Source organism: Megalops cyprinoides, chromosome 12 (assembly GCF_013368585.1).
Source record: "Megalops cyprinoides isolate fMegCyp1 chromosome 12, fMegCyp1.pri, whole genome shotgun sequence".
Classification (NCBI taxonomy): domain Eukaryota; kingdom Metazoa; phylum Chordata; class Actinopteri; order Elopiformes; family Megalopidae; genus Megalops; species Megalops cyprinoides.
The window spans coordinates 7,724,022-7,742,541 of NC_050594.1; the positions used below are offsets into that span (position 1 = coordinate 7,724,022).

General features: G+C 40.2%; 1 protein-coding gene across 1 annotated transcript in view; it reads right to left on the reverse strand.

Annotated features, from left to right (window-relative positions):
- The window catches only part of dlgap2a (discs, large (Drosophila) homolog-associated protein 2a), a 146,653-nt gene extending 136,448 nt beyond the window's left edge, over positions 1-10,205 (reverse strand). Inside the window, exon 1 of the mRNA XM_036542016.1 lies at positions 10,160-10,205. The gene's annotated coding sequence lies outside the window, so the exon portion shown is untranslated. The remainder of the gene's footprint in view (positions 1-10,159) is intronic.
- Between the last annotated feature and the right edge of the window lie 8,315 nt (positions 10,206-18,520).

The following is an 18,520-nucleotide window of genomic DNA, read 5'->3' on the forward strand; positions in this document are numbered from 1 at the left end:
GTGCTTACCACTGACACTGAGCTGGATTAAAGCAACTGGAGTTATTTTCCCAGCAGTGGGAGGAGGTTCTGCCGCTGTCACCCTCTGCCTCACATCATCCCCGAACTCTCATCTTTTACCCGCAACATCCCGCTCTCTGTTACACCCTCCCCATCATCTCATTGGACCAGAGGTCTCAGCTACGCTTCTCTCTGTGTAAGACTTTAACTCAGCGTCAGCCCAGAGACTCTGGGCAATGACAGTGCAGTTGCCCTTTGGCACTAACACTGGACTTGTGGGTCAGGGGGGGTATTTAAAAAAACACACACAAGAGGCCAGAAGCATCTGTCATTGTGATTTTCCAAGATGGCCGCTACAGTGCCTGAAAACAGCCGACTGGAGGTTCCCCAAAATGTACAGTAGTGGGGCCAGAGGCCACAGCCTCTTTAACTGCCAGAACACAAACCATCCCATAACATGGTGCTTTTGCACTACAGATGCCCTGATCAGGGTGAACAATTCAGGATATGTGCATGCTTCTAAGGCTTAACCAGACATTAGGACTCACAGCATCCACCTTCCGGTTTTTGAATCCATCACACAGATCAGTCCTTCTGAACTACATGAGACATTCACTCTATTCTTCCCCCAAAATAAATTTTACACCCTCAGTGTGTGTTCATAATATTGCGTTCAAGCAGCAACTCATTACTCGCTAACTAAAATCATTAAATAATTCAGTAGTTTTATGCAATCCTGGACTTCATCAGCAATGCATAAATCTGAGAGAAGCACAGCCAAAAATCATCAGTGATACATTCCTGGTATCTGTCCCATGCAGGCTCACACAGCGCTTGTCTACACCGAATTCTCTTTTGCCAAATAATTCATAAATGGATGCATAAATCAGGAGTCACGATGGTTCTGTACACAGAGAGAAAGGAGACAGATATTTGTCAATGGGAATGCTGTGGAAGGGAGCACCCACCCAGGTGTGCCTTCTCCCCACTCTGGCATACAGTAACCTACACGCGCACACACGCACACACAGACACCCCTCACGCCCACGCACGGACACAGTGATCTGGAGAGTCCGAAGAGGCGTCAGCATTCGGAGCGCTATGCAGAAAAATGCAAAAAAGGAACGGTGAGCTATGGTTCCAGTGTCTCCATGGAAACGGAGGGGGGTTGTGGTTGGGGGTGGGGGGGGGGGGGTGTATGGGGAGGTTAGCCCACAACACATTGTGAAAGAGCAAAGGAATTTAAAAACCTCACAGAATGCCTGGGGATGACAAAGAAGAATTGGAGGGATTTTTCTGTTTTTTTTTTTTTTTTTTAATTCTTTATCAGAACAGAATTCATTACCGGCTACCCTTGATCTCTCAGAAACGAGCGCGTCTGAAGAGGGGGTTTCTGCTGTGACATGCGGCTCACTCACTCGCTCGCTCGCTCATTCATCCACGCCCCCTCCACCGGCTTACCGAGTTCCGCAACTTGCCACACCAGCACCAGGTGGAGAGGACCCCCGCGTGACCACAGACGCAGCCCTCTACGCTATCCAGAAAGCCTCCTGGCTCTTATTTGCAGAGTGTGCAAAATAGGATTTCAGAGAAAAGGGAAACAGTAAAACACTGTGATTTATGGGAGAACATTTCCCTTCTAACATTACCTTTGGTTCTGGTTATGCCTCTCTTATACCACACTTAGAGCTCCCCATTCAAGTCTCACAATTCAAACTCATTAACCAATGTTTTTCTTTTCTTCTTCTTTTTTTTTTATTGCGGGGGAGGTGTTGAAGTGAGGAGGGTTTGGTTTCAGCCTACAGCATCCCTCTTGGAGATGGGAAATTCTCATGAGTGACATTCAGCTCATCGGTAATGAGCATAATACTGTAAGTAACTGACTGGGTGGTAATCAACTGGCACTGATACTAATATGACCAATCAGAGCCGCAACCACAACATACAGCAACTCAAAATTCCGTGGAATTTTGTAGATGAATTCAGTGCATTTACAGTTTACTGCACAGAAACCATTCACCTTCTTATTATTATGTACTGGCAATATTGCCATTTGGCTTTTAATCCAATTTCTTCCTATTCAGCCATTCTGAACTATATTCATCTGCTTGCCCTTTGTCTCCACCCCGATGTTGATTCCCGGACTCTGAAGCTAACTCGTCATTCCAACAGGGCAGTAAAAGGTTTTTTTTTTTTTGCATAATTCATTGTGCTAAAATGTTTTCAGCTTTCAGTGACAAGAGCTCTGCCACATAGCACTAGATACATCTGTTCTTATTTGTAGACCTCTGAAGCTGGTCCTTTGTGTGTTGTACTAAAAGTCAAAGCACCACTTGCCTCAGGCCTTGGGGTCTTTTGTTTTGTGTAATGTCATTCTGCCACATTTCAGTTAGCTACCGCAGCTGTGAGTGTCCAAAAATCTCTGTGCGTGAATGTATGGACATGAGAGTAAATGAGTGTCTGAGTGTCCGCATGCGCCATTGTGAAGTGTATATGCCTGTATGTGCATGCTCATCTGTGTGTCTGTGTGTGCAAATGTCGGTATATCCACACATGGAGGCACATATGTGCATGCAAGAGTGTATATGTACAGGAGGGCAGTGTGTGAGAGAGGGACAAAGAGAAAGAGCAAGAGAAATGCATCTACATCCAGTGGAAATTGTTAATTCAAATGCAAATGCATACCCTCTAGGGGTCACCAGTACAGGTACTTCAAAAACACACACGCACGCGCACACACACGCCCAGTGACTGAGTCATTCAACCCACACCTTGTCACATGGTCACTTCCAGGAAAGCCCATTCCATTCAAGGGCACAAATGGGTCATCGTTACTTGTGGAAACATTCTAGTCCTTTCGTTATGAGTTATATAAACCATAACGTTAATGCCCAGTGCACCGCAGCAAATATAAAACAAACGACAGCCTTGCTCTTGAAATATAAACATAAAATATAAACTGCCATTCGCGATGGGCTCATATTTTTCATTAGAAGGCCAACCCCATACCTTGACAAGATATTGAGGGGAACAACAACTAAAATTCTAAGACAGGCATGTACGTTCCTGACAGCCTATCTATAATATAATATTGCTCACCCATAAAATATTCATGCCCAAAGTGCAAGTCTGCCCTGGATTAAAACTAAGAACAAGCTGACAGCATGAACTGCCTGAAGGATCAGAATGATTGATCTTTGAGTGAAACAACCATAAATTTATGGTCCTTCTTTCCATCCCCATGTAAATTCATCCAGAGGTGTAGTGGCTACAAGGTAAATTCTCATTACCTAAATGCTATACTTTGTATTGGGAATATGCATATGAAGCACTGGTCTTACTTTAAATTGGACTGCGTCTGTACTAAGTGAGCATTTGTGCTTGTACTTGTTCCTGGAATCTTGACAGAAATTGAGAAACTGAAAGTGTATGAAATGATCATTTTGGGATATGTGGTAAAAAAAAAAAAAAGCTGTGAAAATGAAGAAGAATGTAGCACACGGAATTTGGTTCACGTCTAGCAATTTTTTTTATTAATTTCAATTAGAGCAACTATGTTTTTCACTCATATGCGCACAGTGCTAATACAATAAACACCAATGACTGTTGTTCATTCCAATAACTTCATTTATATTAAATATTAATGGGTAAAACATATTTATCAGTCTTCTAAAAGACTGAAGAGGTTAGACTCCAGTGGTTGAATATATTTGAATGAAACAAAAGCAGATGCTTTCTTTGACCTATAGACCTCCAGTCACAATCTTAGTCTCAGAGCTGTGCCTCCAGGAGAGACAAGTACATTACACTGTTGCTGACATCATTTCCTCCATTAAACTGATATGCACTAATCTGATCAAATGAAAGCACATCTCTGCCTTAATGAATGAATCTACCAACAAGAATGAGTAGGGCCTCAATAAGTGGTTTTTACAGATAATGGTTGAGGGATGCAGTAAATACATAGAATGGAAGGGCAGATGGATGAAAGAGCTTGGCCAATTAGCCAGCTAGCTATCTTCTACACTTAGTGTCTGCAAGGTAGGAGACAACATTTTTAAAAATTTTTTAAATGAATGGCAATACACTTTGCAATTTAAGCAATGATTCGTACCCAAACATAAGATCTGTGGGAGAAAACTTGCCCTTAGCAGAGTCTTAATACGATATAAATACTTTTTTAAAGGTTATAATCAGCATGTTCTCATCAATGATGGGAGAGGGAGAACAACTGCACCCTTAACAGCTAATCTCAGTGTTCTATTTTAGAACACCCAAATGCAAGTTAGCGTTCCGGAACCACACGTAGAGTTTGCTTCTGAGTACATGTTCATTTCTGTCTGCAAGGTTTCATTGCTTCACAATTCAAGGAGTCAGTTCTGAGAGACACACAGGACAATATTTTCACCATACGCTTGACAAATCAGACTTTATAGGTTAAAAAATAGTTTAGAAAATAACACCACTGAACCTATCTGACATTATTTACAGTATACAGCAACAGAGGGCTCTATTTGCCAAATACGAAAGATGTCAATGAAGTGGGGCTAGATTCAGGAAATCAATATCTTTAAAGACGTATGTCCACCACATCTTGGGACTCAAGCAATTTATCAAAGGTTCGACTGGCAATTACCGAATGGCTTGACTTCATGATCATTGAACTGAAGAAGTAAATGTTAAGGTGACCCTTTTATGACCTGGGGCTGAAAGATCATGCGAGGTAAGTTTCCTCAATATAGTATTTAATTTAACTGCAGTCAGTAAATAACAATGTTACTACCCTGTCTGAGAGGCTACCCTGTACCACAACAAAGCTGAAAATCAACAATAAAGGTGTTTTTTGTTGTTGTTGTTGCTTTGTGAAGTAGACTGCTTGGCTCAAATGTACACATCATTTCTGTTTACAATCTTCATTTACCGTCCTTAGTCCACAGTGCAAGAAGGAGACTGCATTGTGCCACATGATTTGGGTGTTTTGTCTGTACATAAAACAACATTTCTGTTGTCAATAAAATTCGACAAGTTGAAACCTTCACATACTGCCAGTCACCTGACCCAGAAATTCAACTCTGTGGAACATCAAACTTGCATTACCCTTTGTGTTATCCTTTGTATCACATCCATGTCTTTTACTTCAGGGGAACAACTAGCTGTCCTATTCGCTCAAAAAATACCAGATGCAATGGGTCAACGGTCCCATCCTCGTCTGTTTTCTACAGGGTTTTCTAAGGGTCATGCAGCACTGCATACTGTACTGTTAGTGCCACCTTCATCTAAAATTTTACATATTGCTGTCAATCCACTGAACAGCAGTCTAAACCCCCATTTGATTAAAATGTCTGCATCATTTTTACTACTTGTATTGTATATGCTGACTTGTTAATTAAGCTTTGCAAGGGATTGTTCATCATGCAAGTTGACACGGACCTTTGAGTGTTTGGTAATGAGCTGTTTCCGGTTAGCTGATCCATTTCATAACAGTTATAAGAATGCTTTCTCTACTCCATTTGTTCCATTAGTTGGTCAACTAACAGTCTTTAAAGACTAAAGAGAATATGTCCCTTTGCTCTGTAAGCCTGTTAACTGCTGTTATGATTGTTATTGCACTATATTAAGATTCTGTCATTGAAGATGTTTGGATTAGAGGGCAAGGGTTTTTTTTTTTTTTTTTTTTTTTTTTTAAGTTTTATCCAGAGCAAGAGTTCACAGTCTCACCCCAAAAAGTACCTGTGACACAACCAGGAAATTCAGAACTTGGGAGATCTGTTAGACATGAATGGCACTTAGATCAATAAGTTTCATTTGTGTTTCATTTGCTTCTACACATTTTGGATTTTTCTCTGTAAATTGTTCATTTTGCAACCTAAAATGCAAGCATTTGTGATATTTTTAATGCAGAAACACAGAACTACTTTGCACCTTTGTGACCTCCAGCTCCTGCTAATTTTAGTACTCTGTGAATATATTTGTCCTGGCTCAAAGCAAGTCTATGACCAGCAATATCAACACATCTCTGAGTGACCTCGCTTCCTGCGCTTCAGTAGCAACTGCTGGCATCTGCTGCAAGTTCGCTATCTGGCCTGGCACTGAAATGGATGCTGAGCCAGGATGAAAAACTCCTTGGTCCTGAAAAGGGTGTACTCCTCGTGTAACATTTCAGAAACACTTTAACACAGCAATTGATATCAATGGATTAGTGCAAAATTCACATGTCACAAATTTCCTTCCTTTTTGACTCCAAAAAAATGTGGGGTCAGAAGATACATACACAGGTTTAAGAAACTGCTGAAAAATAACAAAATGTTAAAGTTAATTCATTTTTTTGAGCAATCTTTTACTAGCATGTTAAACAACTTTCCCCGCAGCGAAGAGACACCAAAGGGTAGTGGCTGTCATATAGTGTTCATGCAACAGCCATGTATGACGTCTGTAACAGTAGGCTAAATTTGAGCAATCTTTCACAATATGTAACATTACTTCTCATAACATTAGTGCAAAGCTATTGTAACCAGATTCTGCAGACTAGAATTTACCTTGCAGTATTACATCAACTTCAGTAAGTCCAGTGGCAAGGGAAAATGCTCTCAGTGTATTCAATGCTGTTATCAAAGCTGCAAAATCTTTCATATTATATTAACTAGTAAACAATTCTAGTAATGATCTAGTAAGACAAAACTGCATATTATTTTTTTGTCCAAAATGTAATAGCAACAATCAGTACTGGGAAAATGAACAAAAAGAGAGAAACCTTCTATAGCTACTAATATAAAGTAGATAGTTACCTAGCTAAATAAACAATGCTGTTAGCTTTGTAACTACTAACGGTTTGATAACAGTGGCACATACAAATTCATAGCAAACTAGATACCAGGCTGTTGGTTATGAATAGAAGGTGTAGGTAGGTGGAGAGGTATACAGCTAATTAGCTACCCCTCTAGGTGACTCACACTCCCAGATAAATTAGCTAGCTAGCTTGCTGCTGTTGCTAGGTAGCTGCCTGATGAGCAATGCTAAGGCAGTTAGCTAATGAGCTAAACTGCTCCGAGGTAATGAAGGCATAAGATCCAGAGAGTGTAAATTACTAATGATTTTAAAAACCTTGTGTGGTACTTGGTGCTGTAAATGTGTCGGCTGTCATCACATAACTGAATTGAAGTGACTGTCACTTTGATATCCCAAATTCCTAATTAGCTGAAGAGAAGGTCACGCCTGGTAGATTTTACAAAATGAACAGTTCATGAGCAGGCCCAGCAAAAACGGTGATGTTGCCTTAAAAAAATCCACTAGTGTTAAGAAATGGCAAAAATCTCATATATCAAAAAGTATACAATTTATCACATACTCATACAAAGCAACATAAATGTAGTAATGTAATATAGCATGGGCTAAAATCTGAGCTGTGTCATTCACCAGCAATGACAGGGGGAGTCCTTAGTGGTGAAACACATTGGGCTCTGTTTCACAGGGGGTTAGGTGAGTTTCATTAGCCAGGGTCCACTTCTCTCAGTGCTGTCCTCCGGCGCTGCCTGTGAGTTCTTCGGTTTCAAATCAGTGGGGACATGCTCATCCTCCAATCCACGCTCACTCTGCTGTAGTGCACTGTGAAAAATAGCCATTGGTTGCGTGCTAACATATCAGAGGATTGCACTGGTCCCACTCCAGTGCTCCTGTGCATTCATAAAAGGTGTGCAAAGGATGAGCCTTGTGTACAACTGGGGATTCCAAATTGGGTGAAAAAGAGGAAAAAGCATTAAAAGGTGTAGTATTATAAAATATATCATATGGTCCCACAGAGATGTATGCATCTTAAAAGCCAGAATCCTATCATATTTCAGCCGTGTGGATTAGAGTTCACAGAAACTGAGAAGCAACAATAAGGGCAAATACAAGATCAAATTATTACCTGCTGTCAACACATTACCTCCTTATACAAGTTTACAGTGTTACTTCTGCAATGCCACTTTTGTACTGTACTCCACTGTGGTATATTGTGTTTATACTTGCACATAGGCTCATGAAAAAGTTAACCGGCACACAATCCAGTGCAGTTTCAGGCAAATGCTCACCTTTTCTTCTTCTTCTTTATTCTTTTTACATGCGTCTACATTTAAATTACACAGATGTATGTATCAGTATGTACAGTATGTGTAGTATGTATCAGTATGCCAGTACACTGTGACAATCAAATTCTCCTCCATTTTGTAAACCACAACTGTGGCAAGAAAGCCACCCGCCCTCAGTGGATTGGTTGAACGTGGAGAGGACCCTACAGTGACCCTACAGAAGGTTGCGTTGTAAATACTTGTGTCTCTGCCGTGCATCACCATATTGTTTCCCACTGAAGAATATTGCTTCTGATGCACTTCACCATACGTGGTAATACACGCCTGAGGGGTCCCTAGCCCATGTAAATGAAGAGAGCATGGTTAAGCGCTCAAGCTCAGTCATGGGGTGGTAAGTGTATTTTTATTTTCTCTCCAATCACAAAGCCATTCGATTGCTGTCCCTTGCCAGCCCAGCAGTATTTCCCTCACCAGTGCACACACTGTACTACCCACTGCCCTTACATATAGCTGTAATCCTATTTGTGCAAAAAAATGCTGAGGCTGAGTAAGACAGCTCCATTATATGGAGCATTACAGAAGTCCCCACACGAAGTTGACGAAGCTTCCTACGAGTTTGGAATCCCTCTCCGTCTCTGCAGTACAATCTGTGGGCATGCAAGTCAATTTAGTACTGTTCCTGTTCTTTTCCATTTTCGTCCCTGTGTAAACAGTTCTAATGGCATGTTTAAGGCTGATGATGTTCAGAGACATTCATTTTTGCCAAGCACTTGCTAGTCACCCAACCCAAGAAAGATATAAAAAAACCAGAGCCACTAATTTCCAGATGGTATGTCATGACAGTTTTAAAGTTTTAAATGCACTCTAACTTTATCCACAGAAATAATACCAGAGGACACGAGCAGCACTAAAGGATGCAAGACTGACAGGGCTCTCAGCAACCTGAAAATAGGAGTCTGTGCAAAGGCTCCACCCCTGTAAACTCCCCTGAGCATCGGCAATGCATTCCGAACCGGGAAACGGCAGTCAGGCAAATGGTTAACGTCAACCCATTCTCGCCACCCAAAGTCAGCCCAAAGCATCTCACTGCAGTGTGTGTACGTACAACAATCTGCAGCGCTGCTGTGCCTCAAACTCAATACATTTGGGGGGGGGATACCCCAGATACAGCGCTTTCGTGGATGATATAAATCTCCATCAGCTCAGCGTCTGGGAAGATGCTTCAGGGCAGTGAGGCACATGTCCAACATGTGACAGAACAATATGTGGACAAGCTTTTAGTTGGAAAGGCCTCTCCAGTCATTGCACCCACACACACACACACACACACACACATATACACACACACAAATTACAGGAGACAGGGATTTCACACTTTGTGAAATACGCCGGACCACCGCAGTCACAGAGTCTACGCTCAGCCTTTGAAAGCAGTGTTCTGTTGAAGAGGCTACTCTGTTTTCCACTAGACCATGAGAGCTCATTCTCCACTTTGGACCAGGGGACCTTGAATATGAATATAGCCAGGAAATATTATTCTCCCTCTGCTTAGTTTTAAAATTTGACAAATGTCAGCCACTACAGAACATAAAAGAGGAGGACAGAGCACACAATGAGGGGTTTACTGATGTTATGAATGTTAAATCTGAAACATCCTCATCTCTCCTTTCACACAGACTGTACTTCTATCACTAAAGTTGTGGCAGTCATTTTCACCCTTGCAGTTTTTTAAAAATGTCTAGAAATCTGAGAGAGATTGCTGTCTTTTCACTCTCAGCCCCTTGGAAGCTGAAAGTAGCTGCAATTCACTGAGCTGTTTTACTGTGGGTTGCCTGGATTTTCACATAAATCCAGACCAATTCAATGCAAAACGCAGATGCAGTTTTTACGATGTGATAACTGCAACTTCAAACATGTTACTGCTCGATCACAATTCTGTCAGAGTCTCACGGCAAACGTGAATGGTAAAAAATATTAATTCAAAGGGTGGATTTCTCTCTCTCTCTCTACTAGAAAATGTTAAGCAACTCCAGCTGTTTGCCTGACATGTTACCAAGTAAAGGTAATAAGGCAAATAATTCACCATACACTTACCTGGCAGGGTATCTATATGCTCGGGGCATCCAATTACATAGGCTACTTCTTCATGCAATGACAGAAAAGCACCAAATAATCATTATAGGAATGTCTTCCAGTGAAGATGAATGGGGTTGCCAGTAGACCTTTCTTGCCTATTTTTATCCAAGCCCTCTGAAGAAGAAAGAAAAAAAAACACACAACAGGATGCTCTGCTTTCACCAGGACCACTGCAGCAGTGGGAAAGGAGCAGGCTACCGATGCTAGCTCCTCAGCGCTCAGCGCAATGGAAAACACGGAGCCGGAGCAGGCTCGGCGGGGATTCTGGACTCTGCTGTTCTCCCTCTCTCGCTCTCTCTCTCTCACACACACACACACACACACACACAGGAGCGTGCAGAGACAGGGCTCTCCTCTGCCTGTCTCCACACTGCGGTGGAGCTTCGTTTATGCTGCTCTCGCTTCTCTCTCTCTCCCTCTCTCTCTCTCTCTCCCTCTCTCTCTTTCTCTCTCCCTCTCTCTCTCCCTCTCTCTCTCTCTCTCTCTCCCTCTCTCTCTCGCTTCTCTCTTTCTCTCTCTCGGCGCTTTTCCGTCTCTTTGCCTCCTCTCCACGGATTGCCAGGAGTGCAACATCAAAGCCCCCTAAAACTGAAATGCCCTCTTCTGATGACATCACTCCCACACTTTGCCAAACATGGGCAACTTCCTCGCAAACATCACAGAGGCACTAACAGCAGACGTCTTTATCATTTCCAGTGGGATCCTCGGGCTTACAAACAGGCAGGCTCTTATCCTGTGGTCTGGCATTGACCCACGGCTGTGCATATCAGCAACGCATGTTGTTCTACAGCATTCTACAGTTCGCTGACAAAGAGATGGTTCCAGATATGAATAGAGGAGCAAAATATAAAAACACTTTTATTGCATGTCTCTTTCTCTCTACAGCACACACACGCCCCCATCCATACAAGTGAAAATATAGATGATTACTAGTAACACACATATTAAAAAGACAGATATATGGTAGACTGGCAGAGATACAAGGAATATCTTCATGTTTCTTAGTGCTGTGTGATCTGGAGGAACAATATTACCTTCATAAAAAAACTACACATGAATGCATAAGATGTGCGTTAATCAAGTTAGGTAGACCAATGAACATGAAGATTTTGATGGAGGTAATACATATGTGTGGGTGTGTTGTGTGTATATGTGTTCCTGTCTCCCTGTTGCAGAATACTAAGAGAAGTGGATAGTCAGGAAGAAAGACAAAAATATCACATTTCTAAATTTAGCAAGACTCCCTTTACAATGTGTTTTCACAAATGACACCTGTCTATTAACTTATAAATGGTCAGTTTAATTTAGTTTGTATACACAGCTATGGCCTGTCTCATGTGAGTGAAGACCGCCAATCACCAAAAAACTTTTTTCTGAGAAGTGGAAGTTTTTTCTGAAAGACGAGGATGGTTTCTTGGCATCAATAACTGCCGTCATAAGGTCATAAAAAAAGGAACATAACATAAAAAAGAAATGCCTTAGTGCCGTTTTTAGTGCTTCACTGCATCGTGTCATTCATTCACAGGGTATTTTTAGCAAGGTGAACTGTGGAGGCCGTAAACGGGCTACTTACAGGATTATTCCTGCCCTGCCATGGCTTCTCAAGGTCTGTCTACAGACCTGCACCGAGGCATTCAGTGATTAATAATGACAGTCGATGGAACACCTGTCAATCTAAACGCACTGAGGAGACAAGGGCCATCTCCGCAGCATGCTAATCGCTTAGGGGCTGAATATATGTATTCATATATACATTTTTCATAATGAGCAGATTGGCAGTTACATATTTTTTGTTCATACACACACACACATACATATATTACAGGTTTTTAAAATGTTATTCACACAGTAAATTCATATTGTTAAATTATCCACTTACATCCACAAAACATGGTTTTCATAATTCTTCACACCTTTAAAACAAAATCTCTGCCTTCACATGCCTTATAAAAAAACAACACCTAAATCATACTTTAATCACATTTTACCTTAATCACAAGTAAAATATTAATAACTGCAACATTTTAGGAGGCAAAGCAAAAACCTGCATGTAATGTACAGTAATGTTCATGGATCACTATTTCAGCATTTAACCTACACGTGATTTACTGATTTCTGACATATGAGGTAACCAGTCACCTCACAAAGATGAGCCATGTGACAATCTTTGGATTGCTATTTAGCTGTCAAGCTGTTAGGACAGCAAGCCACACAATTTCCATAAATACAGAAAGTGGCTGAAAGATTTGGGTAAAAATACTTGCCGTCTATCTCCCTTTTTCCTCTACTCTCAGGGAGTGCAAATTCATTGCAAATTAACACCTTCAAAAACTTCCTGCGTGTCATAAACAGACTTACACTTACAGAAACCAGACACCCTCAGAATAAAGCCTATTTAATTCTGTGAAAACTTGTGTCATTAGTTTAGTGGGTTTAACCTAAAATAACACCACATTCCATATCCATATCTTTATCTGCATCCAAGCAGGTCATGTTTGGTATAGTTTCAACCGATGTTCAACGACATCATAACACCGTTTATGAAACGATGCACTTCAGGAAAGGTGTCACCTTAAGATGTAAAGACACAGCGTGATTTTTAATAAAACTGTGAGCGAGTCTACTGTCACGCGGAATCACAAGCGTCGGTGCAGACGTACCGCACAAGCTCTGAAATTTGTGGAGTCATGGTTTGTCACCACCTCAGGACAGCGTTATAATTATTACTGCAAGCATTACCGAGGTTGCTTTTTTAATCACTGGGTTACTGAGAGGTTCTGAAGCTAAGGAAACATCTCCGGGGCGAATTAAATAACCCTCCATTTCTACGAAGCTGCATGGCTATTTCTTTCTGCTTTTTGAGCCGCTATTGTTTCTTGTGATAGGACTCTGCGGAACAGTTGCATTCTGGCTATAGCTCAAAAAACTCATCTCATGTTACTTTCAACGTGTGCTTTTTTTTTCTTGGTGCTAACATCTTCTTCCAAACGTGTCTTTGTTCTTCCTTCCCTGCATCTTTCTCATGGTACTATGAATTATCTTGACAGAAACATAATAATAATAATGACAGTTCTGGGAATATTATGAATTTTGTCATTTTTCATTAGCTGTTGGCAGTCCTTCTCTTAAGCTCTGCCCAGGAAACCCAACACTGAATGCGATTCTGGTGCACCTTTTCGGACCTGCCACAAGCTGAAGTGTATGAACTGAAATTGAACATTCCATGTTGCCACAGGAAAAGTCTCATCAAATTTAAGTCTCACCATTAGTTTGCATGAGAAACTTCTTGGGCAAAAAAAGCTTTTCATACCCTGGTCTTAATGACAGCAGGTACACTGGTTCATCGAGGATCAAAACATAACCAGGGAGGTTTTTACTAACAAGATGTTATATTGGTTTCAGTTGGAAGGTCCATCGCTGCAGGCTGCTTGCTTTTACTTGCACTTGGGATTCAAACTGCATGGCCCCTCTGTATCACCAACTCCATTTTACACACTCTTTCTACCTGGAAACTCTCCAAGCAACCCTGCACAATGAATTATCGTTCACTGACCATATTAGGAGATCCTATTAAAGGACTATGCTAAAAACAGACCATAATAAACAAGCTCTTGCAATCAATTCAGTCGAGGTATGCAGCTCATCTGATGGTTTACGACCTGACAGTAAATCTACCAAAGAGGAAGCAACTCATTGTGTGTGTGTGTGTGTGTGTGTGTGTGTGTGTGTGTGTGTGTGTGTGTGTGTGAGAGAGAGAGAGAGAGCAAGTGAGAGAGCAAGAAAGTTGATCTTAGCTCTTCAGGAAAGGAACTAGCTTGCTTCCATTGTTCAAACTTGAAAGTACACACAAAGGTAGCTATCTAGTGCATTTTTAAGTGCCTTTACATTCGTGAGGCTAATGTCTGTGCTTCCAGTTCATTTTGAATTTGAACGCTATCCATACACAAATTACAGTGCTGAGATATAATTTATTATTGAAGCCATTATAATTCATGCAATTTTTTATCTAATTGCTGGCTTACATGCACCAAGCAAATTAATCACATCACAATTTGTGTGATAACATTACTGGCTGAGATTAAACACAGGAATAAATATTTTTCTGCACACTCAATTATGCTTACTAGCAAACTAGCTAGGCGCAAAAAAAAAACTGCATTCACATTCGGTACTTGTAAGTTAAATATATAATAACTGCATATTCCCATTTTCCATATTCCTATCTTTGTATATTTTCAAGTTTGAACAATGGGAGTGAGCTTATTGACATGTTTAACATGAAATGTCTGAGTAAACCTCAAGAATCCAGCGATTATGAATGACTGGTAGCTAGCCACTTATGAAATATGAATATGCCTCCTCACTTATGAATATATGCAAACATTACTTTTATCAAATGATAGCTTGAACAGTGAATGAAAAGGAAATGGGTAGTTTAGTAGCTAATTGAGTAATAATAAGTATTAATTCACCATTCTTGCTTAATAAGCTTGATAATTTGAGCTGTCATTGGAGCCATGCATTGTGAATTTAAAAATGTCAGTTCAGATTACTTACTATGCCTTTGCTTGGAGTAAAACCTGTCATTTTCAGATGAAGTGTCTTGTCTCTTGCAGTTATTCTGTATATAGCTTGCTAGCTAGCCCCCTAGCAGACTGACTTTGAAGAATGTATGCTGTTTGTGCTGCCATAATATGGGTGAACCACAGCAAATGAATGATTTCCAAGAAATGGCTTTTGTCCATAAAAGCACCAATGCAAGAAAACACTTTGTGGGAAACTAATAATGTATGTAGGTGGAGTGGCCAATACAAGAAGGCAAACTATAAAGATTAACATGTTTTGCAGTTGGATACTGTTTAAAAACTCGCATTCCCTTCAAATGCTTGCCATTTGAGTCTTAGACCATGGATATAATCGTATGAAAATTTTACTTTTTTTACTTTTACTTTTACTTTACTTTTTTTTTTTTTAAACTAAAGAACAGCTATACCATGCCTGACCTATTTTCATGGTACCTTTATTACAATACCTATTCATTAAGTAGATCACTTATGTACAAGCATAATATATATAATTAATATGTTTATGAACATTTTGGATCTTTTGGATGTGGATCCTGTTTTTATTTGAAAATAAAAGTTTTGTGCCCTGTCAAAATTGTTTCAAAGAATATGAAATCAGAAGACATAAACAACACAACAGAATTCATCAATGCAGTGAATGAAGGCAACATCTTTATGCATATGCTAACTACATATATATATTAGTATACATAACTATTCTTGAGAAAATACAACAATGTTTTGACAATGCTTACAGATCCAACAATACTAATAATGTTACTGCTTTTTTGTGCATATTTGCAGCCAGACATTTTCTATTGACCGATCTCCACCACAGGTAACTGGAATACCTGCCAACTGTTCTCCGCATGCCACCAAATGTTCACGTGCCAGGGCACACCAGGAAGCTGCTGCTTGCCAGACAAAAGCATTTCATAGTTCAGTTAGGAATGATGGCATTTTGAAGGGTATTCATCTTCTCCCAAAGGGGCTGTCAGGTCCCAGGCTGAGTTTAACGCACAGTTTCTCTCTCCTTCAAGAGGCAGAAAAGAATCTCAGTTTTTTAAAAATACTTTTGTTGGAAACTCACATTTTAATAATACGTCACGCTGACAAAGTTCTTGCATGTGGAAATGTGTGTTAAATCTACTTCAAAAAATGTTTTACTTTTTGGTTTGTGTTGGTTTTTGATAGGAGCTGCTTTGCTAAGTTCTTTTTTCACCAACTCTGATTAGGAAAGAAACTCAGAGCAATAGCTGGAATCATCTCTGAAACTGGTCTGTGCAATAACCGTGTACTGTTAAGTGAGACTTTACCAGCATGAGAACTGCACAGCAGACAAGCTTAGTTTATCTTTTCATATGTGCAGGTTTCAGTTTTGTGAAGAAAGTTAAATAACACTCTGGGTAGGTTTTGCACAAAAACATGCTCCTGACTGATATTTGGCTACACTTTGAAAGTAAAGTAAATTCTTGAGCAGATTTTCTGTATTCCTGCCAGGAGGGTATTTTTAAACCACCACAACCTCCACCACAGCCACTAAGCCACAGAAAACCAATCTTTCAAATAACATGGTGAGCCATACCGAGGAGGAAAATGTACTTGGGCCTTCCTCATTTTTAAACAAAAATATGGTTGGTTTTCATTTTTGTCTGTGTGTTATTTTAGATAACTACTTGGCTAATAGAACTCCACTCATAATAATACTTTCAAAGTCTATCATATAGTTTACTTCAAAAACACACAGTAACACTGACAATGTGACACAGCAATCCCCCGCCAACTACAAGGGTTAATCTCCTAAGACACCCCCGTGTTTGGCAAACCACAGTTGGCAATACTAGGGTTACAGGGAAACATGGAACTTAGGGGGATCAAAGCCACAATGTGTTCAGATAAACGTAATGAAAAAACAAATGGTCAAATAACATACATTAAAGACATTTACTGTGTTATTTTCCATCTTTGTAGCCACACTTTTCTTTATGGTTCATTTACCCCATAAGGTGCCCCACTGACACTCCCTATGTGCTAGCCTATCAAGCGTCGCAAACAGGCGTGAAATTTCACCTGCTCTGCCACAGCTGCAGCAGCGAATACATAAAACTCACCTACCACGGCTGAAAAAATATCAACAAGTGGGAAACCCCAGATACATGCGATCAGCTGATGGTAATACCACAGTTGAGAAGGGGATTGCTGTAATGTTAGCTGAAGTGTAACAGCTAAGTACACACAAATATCTAACATGCCATGAATAATGTCAGCAGTGCTGTACAATTAATGGAAACTGAAAAACATCCATGCACATTTGTTTAAAGGAACATTTGTGGAATTACTGCATCCTCATCTCTGATTTCAAATGATTAGCTTAGAAGATTGAAATCACTTGAACCATAAAGCTTTTAATACCATTAAAGCAGTTTCCACGAACAATCTAAAATGATATCATATGCAAAGTACAATAAAGCACTAGGTAATTATCTTGGATAAAGTTAATATAGTTAGTCTTTGTTCGCACTCAGATACAATTTAACCATTTAAAATTCCACTGATTCCAGGGGTCTCTTGGCCACCTTTTCCCCTACTCTGTCATTGTCTCTGGTTTTTCAGTTCAGTGCTTTGCGACAATTTCCCCTGTCGCAATGTGCAAAAATAAAATTTGATTGATTCATTAGCTAAATAGTGTTTCAAAACCCTATTTTTGGAAATCTCACATCATTTTCACATGCTGAGAGTTCACAACTGATATCAAAAAGGTTTATATTGTATAACAATATGACTATATAATAATTCAAGATTACATTACAGGTCAGGTCCATGTGCTACTACAAACATTTGAGTAGGATGTCATTTTGTCTGAACATTAATGTCAATGATTTAATTTATGGTTTAGTAATTCTCACAACTGACCGCAAGACCAACCAGTCAACCAATCAATAAAAATGTATTTGTTACATAAAATTCCTTCCCTGACTTTGGAACTGGCAATTGTGTAAAACAGTAAGCTTACCCCACATCAGGACCCTGTCCACTTGTGTGGGAGCAATGAAGCAAAGTCAGATGCAATCCTTCAATGCACTCGCTTACAGCCTGCAGCTATTTTTCACACTACAAGTCCCACAGTGCACCACAGGAAAACATTTTTTTAAAACACTGCTAAACAGGCATTTTAAATCCTGTACATTTTTACAGCCTCAGCTACTACCAATTTGTATAGGTTTCAACACACTTTCTGTCAACAGCAGGGGTCAGACAGAAAACCAGCATACACTTTACCCCAAAAGAAGTACTGCACTAGAGTGAGTGGATGAATATGAAAATTAAAATGAATAAAAACCGGAGAGGTTATGTCAGCAGTTTACCGCTCCAGAAAAGTGAATTTCTTTTGATTCCACTGTGAAACAAATAGCAAATAAAATAAAAAGATAAAAGCTTTGCTCTTACCCAGCGTTACATATTGACCTCTTTCCCTTTCCCCACACATTTATTCATATGTGTTCAACATTTTCACTGCTTTCACAGTTGATTTTTGAAGTGTCAAAAAATGTTGACTCTGTGAGATATATGTGTTAAAAGAAAAAAAAACAAAGCCGTGACATCTGTAAGCGGTTTATTTGCCCTCTCTCCGCTGACATTCCAGGACATTAGACATTTCCAATTACGTTTCATTGCCCCTCCGGGCACCGTCTCTCTACTGGCTCAGTTGAAACACAGCCGTCTGCTCGCCCCCGGGTGCAACTCTTTCAATCCT